This window comes from Chroicocephalus ridibundus, chromosome 19 (assembly GCF_963924245.1).
Source record: "Chroicocephalus ridibundus chromosome 19, bChrRid1.1, whole genome shotgun sequence".
NCBI classification, from domain to species: domain Eukaryota; kingdom Metazoa; phylum Chordata; class Aves; order Charadriiformes; family Laridae; genus Chroicocephalus; species Chroicocephalus ridibundus.
In genome coordinates this window covers 3,335,253-3,358,547 of record NC_086302.1, presented here as the reverse complement: position 1 = coordinate 3,358,547, position 23,295 = coordinate 3,335,253, and positions in this window count along the sequence as shown.

Genomic DNA, 23,295 nt, shown 5'->3' with positions numbered 1-23,295 from the left:
GCCACGAGGATACGGGCTTTGCCTTGGTTTTACCCTGCGTACTGAGGAGAGGCACAGGCGGCGACGGGGAGGCATGCCCCATCCCCGTCCTCATCGCCATCCCCGTCTCCATCCCCGTCTCCATCCCCATCTGCATCCCCATCCCCATCCCCATCCCCGTCCCCATCCCGTATGGAGGCCCCCGGGGGCAGCCTCCGGGCGGGAGCGTGTGTTTCTCCCTCCTGTTTACGAGCTGCGAGTGGGGATCCTCGGCGTGACTCACCGCCTGCAGCCACGAGTCAACCACAACTGTAACTTTCCAGTTTGCCTTGGAAAAAGGGGGGGAGGGCAGCGTGAAGAGGGAGGAAGAGCTGGAAAACGTTAGGAAAAGGCAGCAAAGGCTCTAAAGAGACCAGAGGCAGCTGAGAAAAACAACAAACAGTCTTAGAAGGATATTAACATTTTAACGAGAATTCCTTTAATTTAATCACAATAAGATTCACCAGGAGGAGGAAGAAACAGAAAGCTTCATCTGAGCCCTTAACGAAAAAATCTTCATGCTACGGGCCAGTGCTCCTGCAATTAATTCCCTTTGGTGGAGCGTTTCCATGTGCACCTCCGGAGTCAGAGCTTTCACGCCTTGGCACTCGTGGAGCAACCGAAGGGATGGCAGAGATTTACTCTCTTTAATCTTCTGCATCTTCTTCTGATGTTTGTGGCATCGCAGACATTGCCACGGCCTCTTGCTGGGACGTCCCAAGTGGAAACATGTGAGGTGGCGGGAGGCTCTGCCCCACCGTCCTCTGCAAAAACACCCCGCAAGTCGCTGGGCACGGGGCTGCGAGCGGTGGGGACGCCGCGGGGGGGCTAGGGCTGGTGCCCCCAGAAATGGGGTGGTGACAAGGTACCAGCCAGAGACGTCCAGAAAATCCTGCTGTGGGCAGAAGTGAGCGGGAGGCAGCTGGGTCAGGCCCACGGCGCCCGTCTTGGTGGGAGCAGCATCCGCAGAGGCTCTGCCAGGGCTCCGTGTCCCCTGTGTCCCCCGTGTCCCCTGTGTCCCCCATGCTGTGAGACCCCCCAGGCGCTCGCAGGGGGACTCGGGGCCAGACATCCCCAGCAGGCAGGGTGACCCTGCCCAGGGCAGCAGGGTGTCACGGCTGAGCCAAAGAAGCTGCTCGGTAAGTGCTTCCCTCGCCCTGCCCCGGCAAATAAAATAAACTCATTTGGGTTTTACGTGGAAGCAGCGTTTTACTGCCTCTGAGATCAGCCGTGGTGCAAGGGAGCCCAAGTCAGACAATACAAATGACACGTCCTAAACGGCATTTTTAAAAGCTCAAGGCAAGCTTGTAAAGATTTTATTTGTATACGAGGCTGTAATGAATAAAGGAATTGGCATTGCCGCCTCCGCCACCCTCCAAGAGCCCTGTCTGCTTTCCCCGAGCAAACGCACCAGGGAGCAGCGGCCGTGACGCCAGGCCCTCGGCGCCCGGGCAGCCGCGGTGCAGGGCTCGGTGCATGGCCGCGCTGGGGCGGGCAGAGGTGGCTCTGACAGGATTGTCCTCCCCCCGGGCTTGGGGCGTGGGGCTGGGGGCACCTCTGCCCATTGCCCCCCGCACAGCCCGGCTCCGCTCGCAGCCGCAGCGCTGCCGAAGGGCAAAGCTGGTGACAAGGTGCCCCATTTTCAGGCTTACTGCTTTGGGAAGTACTTTAAGACAAACAGATTTTGCATTTAATCATTTTCCTTGGAGAAAAAAGCAGGACACAGAGATGCTGAGCGCCAGGGGAGGGCTGTCCTGGAGCGCCCAGCCGGGACACTGCCAGCTGGGGTGGCTGCACGGTGCCCTGCTCTGAGCCAACTGCCACCACCGTGTCCTCCGTGTCCCAGCTCCCCAGGCAGGTCCTGCCTCCCCCCCGGCCTCCCCCGGCACAAAATCCACCGCTGCCCTTTCCCAGACGCCCTTCCCAGGCTGCGCAGGGTGATTTCACCACGTTAATCCCGGGCAACTGCTGAACCATTGTCTGCCAGCGCTGAGCTAGGATATTATGGCTGGGAAAACTTCCTTCCGAACTGCAAGCTGTGTGAACAGAACTTGTTTAAAATAGCTGCTTTAACAAACAAACAGGGCCAGCTCCGTTTCCATCAGCATCTCCCCTCCTCAAACATCAACATTTATGTTTCGGTAACAGGAGACTGCCTTCAGAGCAGCCACAGCCATGGCCGCGCCGATCGTCGGGGCTCTTGCCTGCGTTACTGGCAAAAGACAGGAGAGAGGAACCCGTTGAAGGGCCAATTTGTGCAGGACGGAATACCAGACATCCCAGCAAAGGTGCTGCCAGCCCCGCTGGCACCCGCTGCCCGGAGCTCAGCCCCGCAGGGTGGCCAAGGGGCACCACGGGCACCCGGGGAAGGGGCTGGTCCTTCTGGGTGCGTTCCCCAGGGTGGAAAGGAGCGTTGCTGACGGAAAGGCCACGAACCACAGGGCATCCTGAGGACCGACTTTGAAGCCCACATTGTTTTCATTTGGATGTTGTTATTAAAAAAGTCACTTGCATGTTTTCTGGTAAAACAGTTTGCTGAAATGTTTCCTCTTGTCCTCCGGCCCAGACCAGAAACCGACGGGAGCGCGCACGGGGCCCGACCGTGTGGGACCTGGGCAAGGGGCGAGAGGGCCTGGCAGCGCAGTGGGCTCAGCAAGGGGTGAGGGCTGGTGGCCACCCGAGCGTCCCGGGCACCGAGGCACTGTCGGGGCTGGGTGACCCTGGGGTGCCCAATCCTCCCACTCCCACAGCTGGGGCTGGAGCTCACAAAGGGTTCCCAGCACCGTGCAGCCCTGCTCCAGGCAGGGCAGGGGCAGAGGGAAGAAGGTCTGCAGAAGAAGGAGAAGCCCGAAGGGCTGGCTCAGCCTCAGCTGCTCCCGCCGCTCTGGGCGCCAATGGGGACGGACCACCTGCCTGGGGAGCACGGCACCGCGCAGCTGGCACGGGTGCTCCAGAGGGGCAGGACAAAGCGCAGCTCATCCGTGTTCGCGGCGGCTGCTGTGGCCAAAGGCAGCACCGTGGAGCTCATCTCAAGCCCATGGCAGTGGGGTCCCTGCAGCAGTCAGCCCGTGGGCTTCTCTGATGCCAGCCAGCCTGCACGGGGAGCACCGCATTTGTAACACACGGTCAAGTTGCTGTAGTGCTTCAGAGAAGTCATGCTGTATCCAGAGGTATATGATAAAGCTAAACAGTTGGGCTTGTGCAAAAAAGAAGCGTGGTGTTGTGATGGGTGGGAACTCGGGGGTGCTGCCGCTGCCTCTCCAAGCCAGTTCTTGAGAAGAAAGGGTGGCCTGTGCTTTGGAAACCACTTTCACCAACTGGTAAACCCAGAGGATCCCTGCTTCTCAGCTGGAAACTACCCCTCCAACAAAGCAAATTAATTATGTTCCCAAGACAGTGCGAGAAGCAGCGAGGAGGCCAGCTGGAAGCCACGCTGAGTCCTCTCGCACCAAGGGCCAAGTTCCGCTTCACATGACATCAGTGGGTGCTTGGACGGCGATGCCAATGTAATCTGGGTCTGTCCCGGGTGCAGACAGCCGCCTTCAGAGAGAGGAGAAAATCCAGGCCCCTGGGTGGTGCTCCCAGCTCAAACAGTCCCCTCCCTGCTCTGCCTTTGCGAGGGGATTTGGAGTTCAGGCAGGCTCTGCCCTCAGCACGCACACGGCGTCCCTGAGCCGCTCACAGCCCCATCGCCCGGAGAGCCCGGCCAGGAGCCGCTTTGGGACAGGGCGTCATCCTGCCTCTCCTGGATGCTGGCTAGGGCTGGCAGCCCCCCGGGGCTGGGCAAGGTGGTGGGGCTACCCAGGGCTGGCGGTGGGTAACCAAGTGTGCAGAGTTCCTTTGCCCTTGGGAAAGGGCAAACGTGGCCACGTGAAATGCTTCCAGCCCTGTGGTCTGGGGATGGGAACTGGCAGAGAGCTGTCCCCTCTCTTCCCCCCGGACTGAGGGGGGGCAAACCCCTCACTGATGGGGACCATTTCGTGACAGTGAACAGCTCTTCAGGGGGCAGCTCCTGCCGGTGCTGGTGCTTTGCTGGGTGACGCTCGGTGCCTGCAGCCCAGCGTGACGTGCAGCAGCCTGGGGTGGACATGAGCATCTTGCTCCCTCCCGCCCTGAGCCGAGCAGCCCCGTCCCTGCGGACGTGGTGAAGGTGGGAAGCAGTGCAGGAGCAAAGGAAGCAGAGACCAGGTGCCAGCTCCGGGGGATGCCGCAGTCCTCCTCAGCCATGGTTATGTGTCAGGGACGGTCCTTGCTCAGCCTTGGCATTTCAGCACCAGCCCTTCGAGCCCTGCCTGCCTCGGGTGATGGGCAGGATGGGGACATCCCTCCTGGGATGAGCAGGGTAGCGCATGTGACGGGCACAGGTCCGACATGGCTTGTCCGAGCCCGTCCCCACGCGGCTCCCGAGCGGTGGCAGAGCCCGGCGGCCGTGCCATGAGCCAGGGGAGGCCTCGTGCCATGCACTGCCTCCCCTGCAAGCAGCGCTCAGGTTACACTTGACATAGCGAAGTGGCAGCAAAATGGATTTAATTTATTTACTTTTTAAATGTAATGATGGAAAACAAAACATGTTGCAAAAGTTGTTTGTTTCGTACCAGCTCTGCACAGACCCACTGAGGAAGGAGTGGCTCCTGGCAGCTCCCGCTCTTCGGAGACCGGCGATTTCTGAGCCGACACGCTGTGCCAAGGACCAGACGGCTGCTGGAGACACCCTCCCTCCCCAGGGGCTGCGCTGGGCACGACCGAGCCTCAGAGTGGGACGTGTCCCTGGCAAGGGCACACGCTGGGACTCCGGGGGCCGGCTGGGCTGCAGACCCACTGCCATACAGAGGCGTAGGGGCCGCAGAGAGGACTCAGGCTTCAGGGAGCCTAAGTGAGCGATGGAGGCGGATGGAGCCGTAAGAGACAAGCGTACTCCTGCACACCCTCCAGCATCACCCCCGGTCCACTTTGAGGGGTTGGGGCTGGGTCGTGCGGGAGGGACGTTGGCTGGTGTGTCCCAAAAGCCAGGCCCCGAGATGCACCCCAAGGCGCCAGCCCCCTTGGTCCAAACCTTCCCGTGGCACCGTCAGCCCTCAAAATTTACAATGGACCACCGAGCCTGGGCATTGTCAAGCGCCTAATTGAAAACACTGTAAAGGCGACACGGCAACACGGCCTGGGAGCCCGATGCTGATGGCCACCCGGGTGCCCCGTGTCACTGGAGCCTGAGCACGGCGCAGCCGGTGTGTGGTGGCCGTGCGGGGCCGGGGTCCCTGTCACTGGGCACTGCCCGGCCCCAGGTCCATCCCATCAGGCGCCTGCGGGAGAGGAGAGGCCCTGGGGAAACCTCCCGCAGATGTGCTGCCTCCCGCGCGGGAGGGTGCTCTTTCCCAGAACTTTGGTTAGGAGATACTCATGAGTTAATTAATCCTTGAGTTTTTAAGCAGAGACATATTTATGAGCCTTGTAAGAGGCTGGGGCCCGGAGAGACATTTCTTTATTCTTCCTCCAGCTCAGCTGAAGGAAACCATAAGGGGAAAGAGCGACTGAGCCACGAAAGCATGGAAGATGGATTTCAGGCTGGCGATGGGGAAACAAAACCCAACTTGCCTGGGTGGGAGTGGTGGCTAAGTGACAGCTCCCTTCCCTCTCCTTTGTCTTCTCATCCTTTGTCTACAGGGTGCTTGCTAGAGCCCGGCTGCTGGATGCCGGGGTATCTCCAGCGTTTGAAGTGCATATGTGAAGCACACATGTGGCGTGAGTGCCCACCATGAGTCTCCCTGGCTCCTTCGGGCTGGAGGGGGCGGCTGTCATGGTCCTATTGCCCCTGGCTGGCAGCACACAGCACGGGCAGTGCCGGGCAGTGCTCCGGGGTGAGGATTTGGTCCCATGAGTTCCCGGCACCCAGCAGCTGCAGACACCCAAAGAACAGGCAGCGAGGACACAGGGGGGACCGCGCTGCCCGCGCCGCTGTTGGCACAGCCCTCCTCCAGCCCCCAGTGCTCCGCTCTCCTCCGCCATCGCCTGGCTGGGCTGCCCTTGGAGGGGCAGGGTCATCACGGATTCCTTTCTGAGCCCCTGCTCAAACACACCTGCGTGCACTTTGCAGCTCTCCAAACTGCAACAGAAGTGGAATTGTGGATGAGGAAGGTGTTAAACCAGCTTCTCGCTCCCTGCAATTCTCATGTGCCGCCTCCCAGCACCAGTAAGCGAGCACTGGCCCCAGGAGCCTGCCTTTCCCTGCCAAGTGGATCTGATGGGCTTTTCTCTCAAGAGATCTGGGACACTGCTGTGAGCGGGTGGAAATTGCCATTGGTCGCCTGCAGCCAGGGGAGCAGAGGAGTGCAGAGATGGTGATTACATCAGCCAAGACACCGATGGAAAACCAAGAGTGGAAGAAACATCCACTGCTTTCGCTAGGCTTCTCTGCTGCATCACCAGCAGCCGAGAAAGTGCATGATGGGGACAACCAGATGCCTTTCTGGGCAGGGCACATTTTTCCAGGCTAAGAGCTTGGAACTGAGGCTATTTTGCTTTATCCCTTTCCTTAGAGTGAGCTGCTTATGACATTCCCTGTCTCTCTGCAATCACCGGTTTATCTATCCACCTCAAATGATGCTTCCTGAGCTTTACTGCACATCTTGGCCAATAGCGGCAGAGAAATGTGGCCACCACATGTTGGCAGCAATTGAATCCTGGGCACATTTTTTCTCTGCACAGCCTTTAAGCTGTGGGAACCATTTCAAAGGAAACCATTCCCCCTATAACATGCTTGTGATCTGAAGATGTCTATTTAGATGGCAGCCCGGCATTAATTTAGCAATTCACTACAGAGTTTGGCGTGATGTTTAAAGCACTAAAATAAATTGTGGCGAAGTCGTTTCCCTCAAACCAGATTGTGTGGTTTACATTATTTGTCAACCTTAAGTACAACTGGCATGTTTGTATCACTCATGCAAAGCCCCATTGTGCCTCTCTAGAAGGGGGAAGAATCCGCACAGAAACGCATCCAAGTTCCTGCCCCGGCAGTCTCATGTCCCTGGGAGATCTGCCCCGGAGGCATGCAGCCCAACTGGCTGGAAGAGAGCCTGGGCTTTCCTCAGGATGATGGGTGTTAAGTGCAGGCTCATATAGGTTATATTACAAAGGGCCGTTTTAATCAGACACAGATTTGTACTCTCTGCCTGCAGTGCCTAAAATCCACTGAGCCACAATGACTTAGACACGCACATCTGAGCGCACACACATGCACACCGCCATGTGAATGGGGCTGCATGGCTCGCCCGGCCGGCTGATCGCTCACCGAGCACCGTGCCCGCCGCCCTCACCGGGTGACAGCCTGACCCGCTGCCCTGCGCTCCGTGGCCCCTCGCCCTGCCCAGCATGCCCGGGGTCCGGTTGTGGCCAGGAGCTGCCGGGAGGGAAGGGGCAGGTGAGGGGAGGCTGCCCCAAGCCTCCCGGGAGCCTGCGGGATGCTTTGGGGCTGCCTTCTGGCAGCTCCTCTCCCTTCAGAGAGGCTGTTTGAGGTCCCAGCCACGCTGGCTGCCACAGGGAGCTGGGACGGTCTCACATGGGATGTCTGCGAGGTGTTTGCCTCTGACCAGGCTCTCCCCAGTGAGAGATGCTGCCCCAGCCTGGCTGGAGCACCAGGGTCTGCTGCGGGGTCCCCCGGTATCGCTGGCCATGCCCAGGCCATTTCAATGCCACCAGACCTGGCTGTTCCTGCTGCCTTCGGCTACCAGTGTGCCACGGGGACGTGTGTGGGGTCAGGCCGGGACAGCACGTCGGCACTTTCACCCGCGCCGGCGGGAGCAGGTTGGAGGGGCGTGCTGTGGTGCTGCGCCTGCCTCCGGGCGAGCAGGCGGGATCCCGCCTGTGATCTCAGTGCTTTATCCCTTCCTTCCCTCAGTCCCTGCAGCCAGAGAAATCCCCGGATGGCTGTCACAGCTCTCCGCACACAAGCCGGCTGGCAGCACCGAGGGTGTTTCATTCCTCCACCTCCCAGCGACTCGCTAATGCCAAAAGAGCTGTGCTGCGGGAAGCAGCCAAGGCTTTGCACTGACACAATTGCACTCGCATGTCTCCTCCAGCCCCCAGCAGCTCTCGCAGGCTCTCACGGAGGGTGCTCCATACCCCGCTGAGCCACCCCCGGAGGGCTGGGACCACAGGGCAGGTCTGCTCTGCGGGAAAGGGGCAACCTCCCCTCCCTCCACTCGGACAGTCTCGCTGTGTGCCCTGCTGATCACCATCCAGTGACCAAGGGTCCTCTATCTCCCGCTGCCCTGGCCCCCCCCCACCACCCAGCCCTTCCTCTGCGGATCTCTGGACCCCGTTTGGAGCATGTGCCCCGCTGTGCTCCCCAGAGTTCAGCCAGTGTGTGCCCTCCGCGCTCTCCACTTCACCGCACCATCGCTTACACTCGGAGAGCAGGAGTTTGTCAGCTGCATTTCTTCTGCAGCATCTCTGAATTATAAGAGACACCCAATTTTTTAGAAATTGCACTCAGAGACTCAGAAACTCTGCTGCTCCCAAGAGCCGTCCGTGTGTGCTCTGGCCTTGTACGTGTTTGTGCTTTCATTGGATGATGGCAGGAACTCCCTTGCTCGTATGAAAATTCAAAGGGATGGAGCAGGAGCGGGGCCAGGCTGCACAGACATCTGGCAGCTCTGGATGCAGGCGCTTGTCCCCTCTCATCCCCTGCACCCCGCAGCCCTGGCAGCCGCACAGCCAGCGCCCAGGTATCCTGTGCAGCGTTTGTCCTCGGCAATACTTTAGATGAGACATTGCCCAGGACAAACACATCATACTAAGGGCAGCACAAAAGCTCCCAGCCACGGCATTAAATAATTGTCACATTTTTCTTCTGTAAGGATTAACGTTCCTGCTAACCTTGCAAACTTTCATTGAACTATTGTCACCCCCCGAAATGCAGCACAATCGCCAAGGGATTAGGGTGTCTGCGGAGCAGCCTGTCCTCGCTATTGTGTGCTCCCGGCGGGGCGAGGAAATCCTGCGACATCAGCCGATAAGTCCCTGCAGTGGGGACGCCAAATTCACTGCAGGGCCAGGCACAGGCAGCCCCGTGGGACCCAGGGGCTGAACGCCTGCGGTGGCACCTGAGAGCTGTCCCTGTGGCGGGCGGGTGGCTGGCTGGCAGCACGGTCAGGCCGGTGGCACTTGTGCTTGGGGCTATCTTCCCAGCATGGGCAACCACTGCCGTGGGCACCAGGGAGCCAGGAGGGCCCCCAGCCCCATCTCCTCCTGGCAGCGTGTCTCCCCACTTGGCTCTGCCAGCATCCGGCCACTGCCCGCACCGGGCTCCTGCGTCTCCTAAGCCAGGCGAGCATGTTCATAAATCTGAATGCTGAGGAAATCCCATAAAAATTTAACAGGAAATACGGAGCCATAAAGGGAAGCTCTTGGCATTTCTAGCCAGCTGTCGGCAATGCCCGCTGCGCGCGCGGCGTTCCGGCACCTGGCAGCCACAGCGGGACATTGGCCGGGACAGACTGACTGAGCAGCTGGTTCCCACAGCCCTCCCTTCAGAGCAGGAGGAGAGGAGCATGGCAGCAGCACAGATGGATGCTCTCGGGAGCAGGACTTTGGTTTCTGCAGAGCTCAGTCTCACAGGCATACAGCACAGGCAGAAGCTGTGTTGCAAGGATGCAAAAGAGAACAAGAATGCTAAAGCAAACACAAGATTTATGCACGTAGGTCCCAGGAGGGTCTTACAGTGCTTATAAATGACAATACATATTGTCGTCCCAACCCCCGTGTTCAGTAGCAAAGGAAAAGAAGTGGGAAGTGTCTCCAGCTCTGGAGCCATTGCACAATAACAGAGAATGGAAAACAACCTCATCTGCTCGTCCCCAACATCTGAGCCCTGCATCAGCATCCCCACTCCCAAGGCACTTTCCCAAGAGAAAGAGCCATCCCCTCCAGAGAGAAATGGGGAGGGTGGAGAGAGAGGAGAGGCCAGAGAAGGTGTGGTGCACAGGGAGCAGAGCCCAGTTTGGACTGCTCAACCAGCAAACACCAACCGCCTGCTCCAGTCCTCTGCTCAGCACGGATAAGGACTCTTCTAGCGAGGACAGAGTGGAGTCTCCATCATGGATGGGTGTTAATTTTGGGGCATTCATTTCTGGCAAAGGGCTTCAGCAGGCTCTTGGAGAGACAGCTGGGTCCGGGCTTGTCTCTTGCAGACCTGCACGAAGAGGATCTGCGATGGCAAAAGCAGCATGAGGAGACCCCCGCAGCCCAGCAGGATCTCTACTTGCCTGCTCCTTGGCAGGGCACTCAGTATTTGGAAGCCAGCACTTGCTCATTGTTACTGCTGTGCAGTGGGATTTCATGGTAGTTTTTCATCAGCTTTGCACGTGTTTGATCATATGAATAGGGACTGAACCTCCCCACAAGTGACAGCAGCCTGGCTGCCCAGGGTCTGTTGGGGTTTTGGAGGAAAGATGTCCATTTTCATCCAGAAACTTACTCTATTCTCTGTGCACGTGGGGATAATTTGGCTTCTCTTTTCTAGCGTCATGGCAGGGAAACAGCTTCTCCCTCTGCTTTGGGGACATGCAGGTGGCCACGCGTGGTAAAAGAGCACTCCTAGAACACGCCTTCCACAAGGAAGTTCAGAACAAATATGATGCCAGCATGAACGTAAAGAGAAGGAGCAGGTCACCCAAAACCCAAGTGAATTTCTTTTTCATTGGGCTTTGCTGGCAGGTGGGAACAAGTGTCCTGGGAAACGGTGTGGGTGGCCATGGGACCCCTTGGGGCTGCACCAGTGACACTGTCCTTGTCACCATCTCCCAGGGAATGCACCTCGGGGCACATGCTGAGGGTTTGGCTGGTGGTTGGCCATACAGCAACTGGGAGCTCCTCCTGCTAAATCATACACAGAAGCTTTCCCTGGATGCCTCTGCTGCAGGCGTTATGTGGGCTTTGCATTTTAATCTGTTTTGCTTCATCTGGAGAAGCTTTGAGAAGTGAGTCCTGCAGTCAAGCTGTTCTTCTCCGACTAGTCTCCTGAGGCTGAACTGAGCCCTCGTGGGCAGAGAAGGGCTGGCTGGGGACACTCAGACCCTCATTCTGGGCCACTGCAGGACTGCTTTTCATTGAACTCTTCTCAGACCATCCCTCATTTTCTACCTGGGTGTCCATTTTCAAAAGCAGGTGGTGATTCTGGTTACCAGGACCCATCCTGAGACATCTGGAGGAAGGCTGATTTTCAGGAGACAGCAGCAGATGGGCTTAGTGCCTGTCGAAAATAAGCCCTATATGGTCCTGAAGTTTCTAGTGAGTTTTGAAAACACAGCCAGTTGCAAAAGTCTCTGTCTTTTGAAGGCAGAAGATGGTGATGACCCCACTTTGCCGGTCTGGCTGCTGCACGGGGCACAGACCAGCGCTTGGCCACGCATGCGCAAGTGCTGCAGTGAAATCAGGAAAGTTTCACTGGATTCATTTTTCACCAGAGAAGGTCATGAGGGCCGGGATGGGTGTCCCACGCTGGGGGGAGAAGTCGGCTCATGCCAGCGCAGCCACCAGCATGGCGGTCCGAGCCGCCGGCGGGCCGGGGCGGGCGGGAGTCCCCGCTTCGCCCAGCTCAGCGTGACCGATGGCTATTGGCTATTCCGGAGCTGGTTTCCATGAGGACTTTTTTTTTTTTTTTTTTGGTAAAAACGTTGAACAATTCTGGATTCATCCCCATGTGGAGCGGGAAAAATTTTGAAATCTTGAACATTTTTGAGGGCTTAAAAACAATTTCCCACCCAGTTATAGCCACCAGTCTCATCAGGATGTGTTTGAAACCACTCCAGCAGGAGCTGAGCAGAGCTGGTCTCAGCTGGATACCGCTCTCGACGAGAAATGCCGTGGTCAGGGGTCATGTTTCTTCAGAAAAAAAGTATCTTCAATAGCTCAGGAAGTTATTAGTGTCTGCTAACAATAAGAGCTTTGGCTTGATTCAATAGATGCTCATTTTAATTGTAAAATGCCAGTAATGAGAAATGTGCCATCCAATGACTCATTTTTCCCTTGTAAAAATTATTGGACATTTTTATTAGTTTTACAAATGACAGGACCTCGTATTTCTGAGAACACTTTATACAAGCCTTGCACAAGCCCACTCTCATAAAAGCGTGTCTGTGGTGACATCCGGAGCCACAAGAAGGGGAGCGGTAGAAAGGCCCAAAGTGGTGAGGACAGCCCACAAGTGGAACTGGCAGGACCGAACCCCAAGAGGGTGGGAAGGGGTGGATACAGCGCCGGAGACATGAGCCTCGGCGCTCCTTCCCAGCAGTGCCTTTCTGGAGAGGCACGGGGCAGACAGGGGGATGGGTGCCAGCCGGCGCCCGGAGGTCCGCCCGGCGCAGAGCCCCGGCAAGGGGCAGCCGCGCCGGCGCTGAGTGGCCGCCCGGGTGGGCGATGCGCTGGGCGCAGGGAGGGCAGGAGCCAGCCCCGGCCGGGCAGAGCTGAGTCAAGGTAAGCGCCGTCCCCAGCCGCGGCCGGCACCGGGCAGAGCGGGACCACGCCACCTCCTCCTCCTCCGCTCCCGACGGAGACTCCGCTTCGCGCCGTTAACCCCAGCGCCCGGCTTTATCCATCTTGGCGTTATCTCTGCTGGCAGACAGCGGGGGCCCGGGTTGCGCCGGGCTGACTGCGGTGTGCGCCTGACCTTGGCTTGCCAGAAACAAGATAAGGGGTCGAGCACGGCCAGGGAGCCAGGGGCAGGAGGGCAGGGGGCAGGGGGCCAGCAGGCGAGGGGCATGGGGACAGCCCGGACCCAGCCCGGCTGCGGCGGCATCACTGCTGGTCTGCGCGGCTGGATGGGGCTGGCGAGGAGCTCCAACAGGGTGTTCCTTCTCCGGAGAATAGAAGAGCTGCTTTGGCCAGACCGTGCTCTTTTATAAAATCCAAGCAATTTCCCATGGAGAATTAATTTACACAAGGGGGAAAAAAAATCGTGGTAGAAAATTTCTCATTTCAGCATTTCGTTTTTCCTCTCTTGTTGACATTATTTGTATTTTTGTTTACATCTCCTCATGACAAGTCATCTGTAATTCTGCGCAGTGTACCATGAGCTGGCATGATATGACATAATGCAAGAGCTGAGATAGCCTACTACTTCTATTTTAGTTTGGAGGATATTTTAAACTTTATGTTATCCAGGAAATTTCTGAAATATTTGTCTTCATTCCAAGCCAGAATGAAAACAATTTTTGAAATGTCGGAAGTTCCCGTGAAACAAGTAGCGAGAGTTTCCAGCTCCGCCGCCGCGCGCGACAGGGCAGCCGGCGGGGAGGCCCCGGCCCTGTGCGGGAGGGTGGCAGCAGGCAGCGGGCAGCGGGGAGCAGGGAACGGGCAGCGGGGAATGGGCAGCAGGGAACGGGCAGCAGGCAGCATGCCTCTCCTCATGCCTGCCACAGCCTGGCACTATTTGCTTTCCAGCAGCTCCACTGCAATCGTGTATTTGGGGCGGGGGTTTAACGCGAGGGATGGCTGAAGGAAGGACACGGGGAGAGCGCCTGGCATGTCCCTGTGCCCGCGGGCAGCAGCAGGCACCGGGATGGGGTCGGCTCAGACCCGGCACATGCCACAGCCTCCCGGCATCGTCCTGGCAAGGAGCTGGGACAGGGAGCAGGATGTGCCTTGGTGTCAGCCAAGGGCAGTGGGGAGAGGCAGCTCTGCCACGAGCCCATGCAGCAGGCGCTGCCCTGCATCTCCCCACCCGTCCGGGGCAGCACATGATGCTGGGCTGGGAGGGCTGTAGAACTTGGGTTGTGGCAGCTTCCCCCTGTGCCCTTCTTGGTTGGTGCAGTTCTGGGCCTGTCTGCGGGCTCTCGGCAGGGGCACCAGTCCACACCAAGCCCTCGGGGCTGATGCCTTGCAGAGAAGGTTGAGGCTGTGTGGGGCAGAGAAGCCACTCCAGCAGCGTCCCCGTGCCGCAGGGCAGATGGCTTCCTCGCACCAGGACATGCCAGGGGCGACCCATGGTCACGTTGCAAAGTCCCTCTGCTTTGTGGGGCACCAGTCCGGGGAGGGAGAGGCTCGGCCGGCAGCCGCAGGGCTGCAGGCAGGAAGGATCTGCTCTGAGCCACTGGCCCCAATGCTGCATCTGCCGAGACTGAAGTGCCGCAGGACTGGCAGCGCTCTGCGGGGACTGCGGGAAGCCAGCGTCCCCGTATCTTTGTGTCCAGGTGGAAAGCACTCAGATTCCCAAAGTATTTGCCTTTGCCTCTGTGCTGAGATGCTCAGTCCTCAGAGCTTTTTTTTGTGTACTCTGGGAACCGACAATTTGTAAAGACATGCTGCTGGGCTAATCCTCCATCAGCTCCCGGAGCAGAGACCAGCTGGGATCTGGCAGCTCCCTCCCTTCTCCCACTTCAGTCTGCTGAAATAGTGAGTGTCTTAGTAACCAGTAGCTTACAGGTTTTGACTTATACGCAAAGCAGAGCAGCAGCTTTCTGCAGTCGGCAGCTGGGACTGCACAGGCACGTCGTCCTCCTGCGCCAGCGCAGCGACCTGCCGGGTGGGCACGCCGGCTGTGCCAACAAGGTGCTGCGCGCCGCGCCGAGTCCTGGGGGCGATGCCAGCCCTGGTGGTGAAATCATCTTGGCGCTCTCCTGGCTGCAGAGCCGTTGTTATGCCCTGGAGAAGCTCTTAGGGAAGGAAGCTCTTTCCACAGCACAGTTTGCTGTGGCTCTGGTCCACGAGCTAATGCACCGGGGAAGTAATAAAATTAGACTCTTAAAAAACGTACCATCCTCTTAGTGCACAGGAAACCTCATGCTCTGCATGGAGCTTTTAACAGAGAGCACAGTAGCACCAAGAGTCCTCAAGTGAGTGAAAGATCACTTGTGCCGTCTCCTCCGTTGAGCAGCAGGCTCCACGGCTGTGCTCGACAAGCACCAGGGAGACCATTAGGAACGGGGAGACACCTGCGCTGCCTCGGTCCTTGAAGGAGGTTTGGGACAACAGGGGCGACTTGAGTCCCCGAGGTGCTGAGATTTCACTGGGGCCAGGAGTCAGTGTGTAGTTAGGTGCTGGCTGGCGTGAAACCCCATATCTTTCCTATCGATTAGCAGATAGAGATTATGGAGCTTGAGCCGATGTGCACTAATCCTGGGTCTGCATGGGAGAAAGGCTGGCACAGTGACATCCTCAGCAAGCCAGCTGTCAGTGGAGAATAAATACAGCCCTGAAAGCTGTGCGGCACCCCAGGCCGATGTATGCAATTTGGAGGCAAAACAGCAGAATGCTGCTGTTAACCACTGGCTGCCCAAAGAGACCAGTGTCCCCACCCTCCAGCCCGACCCCAGTCTGCCTGTGCCCACTTGCTCCTGATCCCAGCCAGCGCTGCTGTGGCAGGGTTTGGGGTCAGCCATGACTGGTGCCATGGGAGGGCAGCAGAAGTGGTGCCATCAGAGAGACTGTGGGGCACCCCAACACCTTCAGCACCTCTTTGCCGAAGTCCTGCTCTGACGGTCCTCAGTCTGGGCTGCCCTGCCTGTCCTAGGCGGTCCTCCCTGTCACGCCACATGGAAGCTGGCAGGAGAAACCTGCTGGCAGAGCCCTGTGAGGCATGCCCATCACTGGAGTGCCCCCGTCCCAGGTTTGGGATTGAGGTCCTGGTGCCATGCCCATGACCCCAAGGTGCGACTGGCACAAAAGCTGTCCCCTCCATCGCCTCTTGGGCTGTATCTGGCAATGGCAGAGGCCTTGCGGGGGGGGCACGTAGCTGAGGGACCAGCTCTGCGGCCCAAGGGGACCCACCCCAGGTCATCCCAGATGCCAGTGGCCAAGCAGGGACCTGGCATACCCCAGTTGTGCGCCTTAGGGGCACAGTCACATGCTGGGGTGGGAAATCTGCTGCTGGCCAGGACCAGACGGGCAGTGTCTCCCAGTGACGGGAGGGGCAAAGGGACACGGGCCCGTCGCTCATCGCCCCCGTGGCACCAAGCTGCCCCCGCAGTGGAGCAGGGTCCCTGCAGGCAGAGGGTGCCCCGGGGCACAGCAGGAGCTGGGCGTCTGCTGGGCTCGTCCCTGGAGGATGGGCTTGTGCCTGGAGGATGGGATCATCCTGCAGCCGCTGCGGGAAGGTACCAGTGCCATTGCTCCGCGTGTAAAGGGCCTGTGATTTTTGAGAAAACTCATTTTGAAGCTGACTGGAGTCTGTCAGAGCAAATTAGTTGCAGTTTCAGCTAGCCACTTATTTCTGGTTTAACCCTGGGAAAGCAACTGGGCTACAAATGTTTACCTTATGAGGTAAACTATCAATATCCTTGAAACTTTGATTAAAAAAAATACTGGACTAGAGCATCTTGTGGATTTCTTTTTTTTTTTTTTTCCCCTGATTCGTTTCACAATATGCCAGAAGCATGGCTTGAGTTAGGGCTTTGGCAGGGGCTTTTATCATGATGGATATAGTGGAGGATAGAAAAGAAATTTGGTTATCAGAGGATGCCAGAACTCAACTTCCTAGCACATACATTTAATAATGCAAAAGTTCTCCTTTAAAGGTCTCCTTAGAACAAATCCTAGTCATCACAAAATCCATGGAGATAAATTAAATTACATTTTAATAGTGGAGGACTCATTCCTGGGCTGGGTGCAACAGTGAAAGTATGTTCTCTCTTAGACAAAAGTAGCCTCATCTCCCATCAAAATTCTGAATGTTACCATATGAAAAACTTAATTGGAAATGAAACCCTGAAGCTCCCAGGGCAGAGGCACTATGAGAGGCTGTCATGGCGATGCTAGCTGTCTTGCTGACATTGCAGTCACTGGAGCATCATTATTCTCCCCCCTTGGAAATGAAAAGGCATCTCCAAGAAATAGCATCTCGTCTGTTTGCTGGAACTGCCTCTGGAAGCGGCTGACCGCAGGCAGTTTTGTCCAGCAGAACCTCAGCTCTGCCTTGGGGAGAGAGTGGGCAGCCAGGAGCATCCCATGCCGTGCTCCCCGCAGCCCCGGCCTGCCTCAACCTTCGACTCGGGTCATTGCTTTCTGCTCTGCCATCGTTCGACGCCAGGCTCAATCCATTCTCTCTTTTACACTGTCATCTTGAAGATATCTAAAACAGGTACAAACGCTTCCCGTGCAGACACAGTTATTTAAAGTGGACGGTGTGTGCAATAAGTGCTGCAGTACAGGGCGGTGTGGGGTGATGGGGGCAGGGCCAGCCTCACCTCGAGGTCCTGCAGGATGAGCGCTTGCAAAAACTGAGAGAAAGGAGGAAAAAAGGCAGAAAGAGAGAGACGGAAGAGCTGCCACAGCTCTTCTGCTCATCCCTCCTGTCCAGCCGTGGGCCTGGCAGCTGCGGCTGGACCTGTCCTGGCATGGCGGCCGTCCTGCCCTTCAGTTCCTCATCTTCCCCTCATCCTCCCCATCTGGGGCTCCCCCTTCCCCTTGCTCCAGCCCCGGCAGCCTGAATCCTGGTTCTCTACCCTGCCTGCTCCATCCCCGAAAGCAGGGCCCGGCCCCCCGCGCCGCCCGGCCTCCTCCCTGCAGCTCCCTGCCGTGCGGGGCCGGGCCTCGCTCCTCGCAACGTCTGTACAATTACCAAAATCCCTCGGCAGAATTAGCTCCTTGCAGAGCACTGCATTCAATTAATTATATAGTTTAAAACACAATGCGTAGACATACCCCATCCGCACCAGCACAGCTTTTGGCTCCACTGGAAAATTTTCTGGAAAGTCACAGTGCAGCAGAAGGCAGGCCGTACGCACAGCCCTGGCTGGGCTCCTTCAGCACAGTCTTTAATTGTAATTACAATAATTATAGGTGTACTGCAAATATCTCGGAGAACGCAGTGGACCAAGCTCATTTCTACAGTTTCTGCCGCACAAGGATGCCCTCACATATGCGTTTGATTTATTTAGGTTCGTTTCAGTACAGTGATATTCCTGCATGGGCCTGGGCTGACCAGCATGGCTCCGTCCCCCGGCTCCGCCGGCCCGCCATTCCTGGGGACACGGGGACAGGCACTGTCTGCCCTTCCGTGCTGCTTCGGTACAACCTGGTGCACCAGTGTCAGCGCTGTGGCCCTTTGCGGGTCAGCAGGGTTCCCAAATCACCCTGGGGTCCCAAAACCACCCAAGGGTCCCAAAACTGCCAGGGTGCCTCCTGCCAGCAGCCTGCTGTCTGCGAGGGCACAGCTGGGGCAGGGAGGAGCCGAGCCGGGGCTCACCCTGGCCCCAGCCGCTCCTGGCCCCATGTTGGTCCCAGGGCCAGCCCAGCCGGCCGTGGCTCTCTGCTCTCGCTGCTGCAGGTCACTGACAGGGAGACTTGGGACTCCCGAGGTCACCAGCCCATGTCTCCATGCAGTGATGGGAGCCCACAACAATTACAAGCTTCCTGCGTGTCCTTCCTCTGGGCTTTTGTCACACATGATGTCTCACATCTGGGATTCGACCAGTTGGTGGGGATGGTAGTGCTATTTCCATGCCAAGCTGTAGCTTTTTTACCCCCAGCCGTTTCAGGGCTTACAGCTATTGTGTGTTTTTTTTTTTTAATGTTGCAAGAATTTATATTGGGAAAAAAGTGCTTTTTTTTTTTCTTTTCTCAATGCCCTGGGAAATGTCATCCAGCAGGAATGTTCCCAAGAGTTGCTCGTGGCCGAGAAGAGGATGGGCTCGAGTAGGGGCCCTCATTCCCAGATCCCATCCCTGTGCCCAGCCCCCCAGGACCAGCTGTTTGGGCCGTGGCTCCCCCAGGCTCCCCATCTCCGCTCCCCAAACTCTGCCCCACGGTCCCAGGGAAATGGGGCCAGCCCTGCCCCATGGCAGCACCAGCTCCTGCCCTGGGGCTGCTGAGCGCAATGGCAGTGGAGGCAGAAGGGAGGGGGCAGATGCCTGTAGAGGGACAAGCTGTTTGTGGAGCCGCTCCTGCTGCAGAGGCTCTCGGTTTCGTGTCCTCTTGGCTGTGCCAGTGGCCTCTTCCACTTCCAGCTCTGGACGGAGTTACAAGAAATGCTGGAAGTCCCAGCCCTGTGGTGTGTCATCATTTAAACTCGTCTTTAATAGCGTCCCAAAGCAATTTAATTTTCCCAAACATCAAAGCCCCCAGAGCAATACTGGGAGAGGCAGGGCTTCCCCCATGAATCCTGGTGGCTCCTGTGCCCCCCTGCCCTGTCCCACTCATGGCGGCTAGTCACCCTCCTTGGCTGTGGCCAGCACCCTGGACTGGTTGTCCCTCATGTTGGCCCACGGAGCAGACTTGAGTGAGAAGTATGATGTGCTTTGGAAAGGGATTAAGCACTGTGTGATGGATCAGGGTTTCAGAGGGCTGGAGCATCTCTCCTATGAGGACAGGCTGAGAGAGTTGCAGTTGTTCAGCCTGGACAAGAGAAGGCTCTGGGGAGACCTTAGAGCCCCTGCCAGTCCCTAAAGGGGCTCCAGGAAAGATAAGGAGGGACTCTTTTTCAGGGATTGGAGCGATAGGACAAGGGGGAACGGTCATAAACTGAAAGAGGGGAGATTTAGCTTAGATATGAGGAAGAAATTCTTTCCTGTGAGGGCGGTGAGCCCCTGGCCCAGGTTGCCCAGAGAAGCTGTGGCTGCCCCATCCCTGGAGGGGCTCAAGGCCAGGTTGGACGGGGCTTGGAGCAACCTGGGCTGGTGGGAGGTGTCCCTGCCCAGGGCAGGGGCATGGAACTGGATGACCCTTAAGGCCCCTTCCAACCCGAACCATTCTATGATTCTATGATTCAGCTGGGTTTGTTGAACGGCTGGACTTTCATCTTGGGCAGAGCAATGCATCTCAGGTGGGGTTGTGAGAGCCAGAGAGGGAAGAGCAGAGACATTGCATGCAGGATGAGAAGGCAGATCTTCCCCATGAAAATACAAGAGAGGTTTATATCGATTGCCCCACTGTGAAGCTGCTGGATGCCTTTTTCCAGGCTTAGCGTTGTATCACAGACCACTTCCACAGGACTCACTAGGGGACAGAAAGGCTGCGGGCCAATGGTTTTGCTATGACGGAACTCGGAGGGGTCTGTCTTATGTGTGGGGAAGGGAGGGCAGTGAGGAGCTGAGCTGGTGAAGAGCTGAGTGTCCAAGAAAGGTGCCGGCAACCCGGCCTGCCTGTTGGGCTTTTACACAGTGAGAAACTAGTAAACTCAGAGAGAGACAGCAGAGAGCAATGCCTGGGGCCATGCGTGGCGTAACGTATGGGGCAATGAGCAGGGCAGCGCACGGGCCGTGTGTGGGGCCATGCGTGGGCAGTGCAGAGGGACCCCAGCACTTGGTGTGAGGACCGTGGCAGCCCCAGCTGGGCTGGGGACATGCACCCCTTGCCATAACCCTGCCATCCCCAACGATGACAGCAATGCTGGGGAAGAGCAGCACGGCACTTGTGCTCCGGCACTGGGGGGACGGCTCCGCCTGGCAGATGTGAAGTAAAGGTGACCTGCCCAGGTATGACACAGGGACTGGGCAGGTGCTGGCTGGTGGGAGCAGGCACGGCTTGGCTGCAGCTGTCACGTGCGGCCTGATGACAACACACTGCAAAAATCCAGCCTCAGGAGCAGGTACCATGGGAAAAAAAATAATTAGGAGAAAGAAATAGCAAGGAGATGGCACCTCCTCTTCTGCCGGAATCCAGAGTGGCCCTCCACTCTCTCGCATACCAGGGGATGCTGGGGGATGCAGGTGGAGCAGCTCCTCAGCAGGACCCCCATGCCCAGGGTGCCCCCACTGTCCCACCAGCACTGCCCTCCTACCCAGCCTCAGAAGTTTTGTAGAGGAAATTTTATAGAAAAAATTGTAGCAGCTCCTGCCTCTACAAACACAGTGCGCTGCTGTCTCTGCCAGAGCTCAGTGCTGGTTTGCCTCAAGGAATCTGTGAGATCCGTCCTGCTGTGATCTGTAACAATATTGGGATTAAATTAGCTTCCCTGAGCTGCAGAGGGGTCAGTGTGTGAGGCCCCCTGGTTAATCCAGCAGGCCAAAGAGAACAGAAGCCTCCCTGCATTGGGAAAGGAAAACAACGGGGTCTGTTTGCAATCCATGGAGCTAATTCAAACAGCATTCCTTAAACAACAGGGGAAAAGGGCCTTCGAAGCAAATGAGAAAGGAGCGTTTCCCAACATGCGCATAATGTCGCTCCTTGGAAAGAGGCGAAATGTCCAGCCTGCACAGGGCACGGTGTCAGAAAGCCCGGCAGGCATGAAAGAGAGATCCTGAAAAGCAGGGCAGCTCGCCGGGGTGCACACGTCTGCCACTTGAACTCTGCCTTCCTGCCCCACGCCTGGCAAGCAGGAGGCAAGTCAGTCCTGTGGACCCGTCTTGATCTGCCCATGGCAGTGCAGGGGGTGCAGGCAGGCACCCAGCAGGCCGCCTGCGCCACGTCTGGGGTGGGTTGGGGCATGCGGATCTTGCTCTTCCATCATCCACAAAGAGTTTTACGCAAAAGTCATCTTCATGGCTCTGCAGCTCGCGGCTTCTCACCACCAAACCGGGGTGACCTCCCCGGGGACACTCCCAGACGGAGACACGCTTCCCACACGGGCCGCTGCCAGCGCTGGCCCCTCCGAGCGAGGTCAGTGAGCAGCGCTGCCCGGCTGAGAGCCCAGGCTTGCTGGCTCTGCCCGGGAAGAAGAGGCACGCCTGGGTGATCCTACCGGAAAGTCAGCTCCCTTTCCTCTCGCTCTCAGATCTCCCCGTGGAAGGCATTATCCTGCGTGCCCCCATGCCTGACCCCCCAGCGCGGCTTGTGCAGCCTCTGTCAGGAACTTGATAGTTGTCTTTGCAACCAGAGCAGTTGTTTATGCAATAAGTTAGGCACTTGGGATAACTGTATTACCAGGGACTGAGGCCTGCAGGTGTTCAGATATTATTAAAAACAATTGCCCAGGCTATCAATCATTCTGCAGGAGATAAGCCTTCTGCGAAGCAGACCCCTGTGTCAGAGCAGGATGCAGAGAAGCAGCACACCGCAGGTCGAGGCTAGGAGCGTCAGAGACAACTTCAGGACGTTCTTGCTTTCCTTCTGCTTTCTCGGCGAGCGTCTTTTTTGCTTTTTGCTTATGCTGAGATATTATCAAAGGCTGATGAGGCACTAAGAATGAGTAATGCGCCCTCGGTGCCAGCCAAGAACTTGTAGGCACTGGTACCTGCACACAGGGTTAATGCGGAGGGCACAGAGCCCTGGGTCTGACAGAAGCTGTGGTGCTCAGTGCCGGAGCTGCTGGGTTGCAGATCTGCTGCCTCTGCCCCAGGGACTCCTGCCCTCAGCTGGGACTGGAGGCTGAGGGATGCAGCTCCTGGCAGGAGGCGTCTCGGCCCTATCCTGGAAGTCCCTGTGGTCCCCAGGCAGGGTGGGCTTGCCATGGAGGAGAGGCCTTTCCCCTGGCCAAGAGAGGCAGAGGGGGATGCAGGGCAGGAATTGGAGATGGATGAACTCAGACCAAAAAATGGCAGGTTTTTAATTGGGAGAGGAACCCTGCACTTGAATGGTGGCCTGAGGGATGTGGGGAAACCAGTGGATGAGGATCTTCCCTTGGCTTCCTGCAGAACAGGACATGGAGCCCGGCGGGGAAAGGCTGGAGCCAAACGGGCAGGGTCACCCAGGCTGGGTGATACCTGTAGCGGAGGGCTAGACCTGCTGCTTGCTTTTCCACCTAACGCGACTGCAACTGGTGAATTCAGGCAGCCTTTGTCTGCTCTGGGAATACCCCAATGCCCCTTTCCCCGCACAGCGTGTTCCCGAGGGTGAGCTGTGGGCCGTGGACAATGCTCCCCTGGCACCGGGAGCTGGGACTGCAGCTACTGCCCGCATGGCCCAGCCAGAGGAGCCCAGGCTGCCGGGCACCTGCTCAGCAAGGACTTTTGTGGGCGGCAGAGAAAATCTCCCAAGTCAGCAGCTCTGCTTTCAATCTGGAGCCGCTTGGCGTTTTTACCCTGCTAAAATGTGGAATTTCATATCCTTTTGTACAAGAGAGAAACAGCCTGTTTAGGATTAATTTAGGATCAGCCTCAACAGCCATTAGCTAAAGAAAAACAAAACGGTAAATTAGCTGCCTGTCAGAAGGGGAAGAAATGTGGGACGATGCTGGATTTATTGTGGAGGGTGTTAAGGCAGGATTTAGTGTGATTTATTGTCCTCTGCAATGATACCTTCTAACACCAGGGAGCTGGCAAGCACGTCCCCTTTGCCTTCATTCAGATATACCGCTCTGTTCGCTAATTATTGACGTGTCCAGTAGCCCTGTTCTTGCAGCTGGGTTTGTCAGCATTTCCATTATAGAGCTCTGTCTTTGGGGTTTATTGCTCAGTTATAAACATTTGCTCC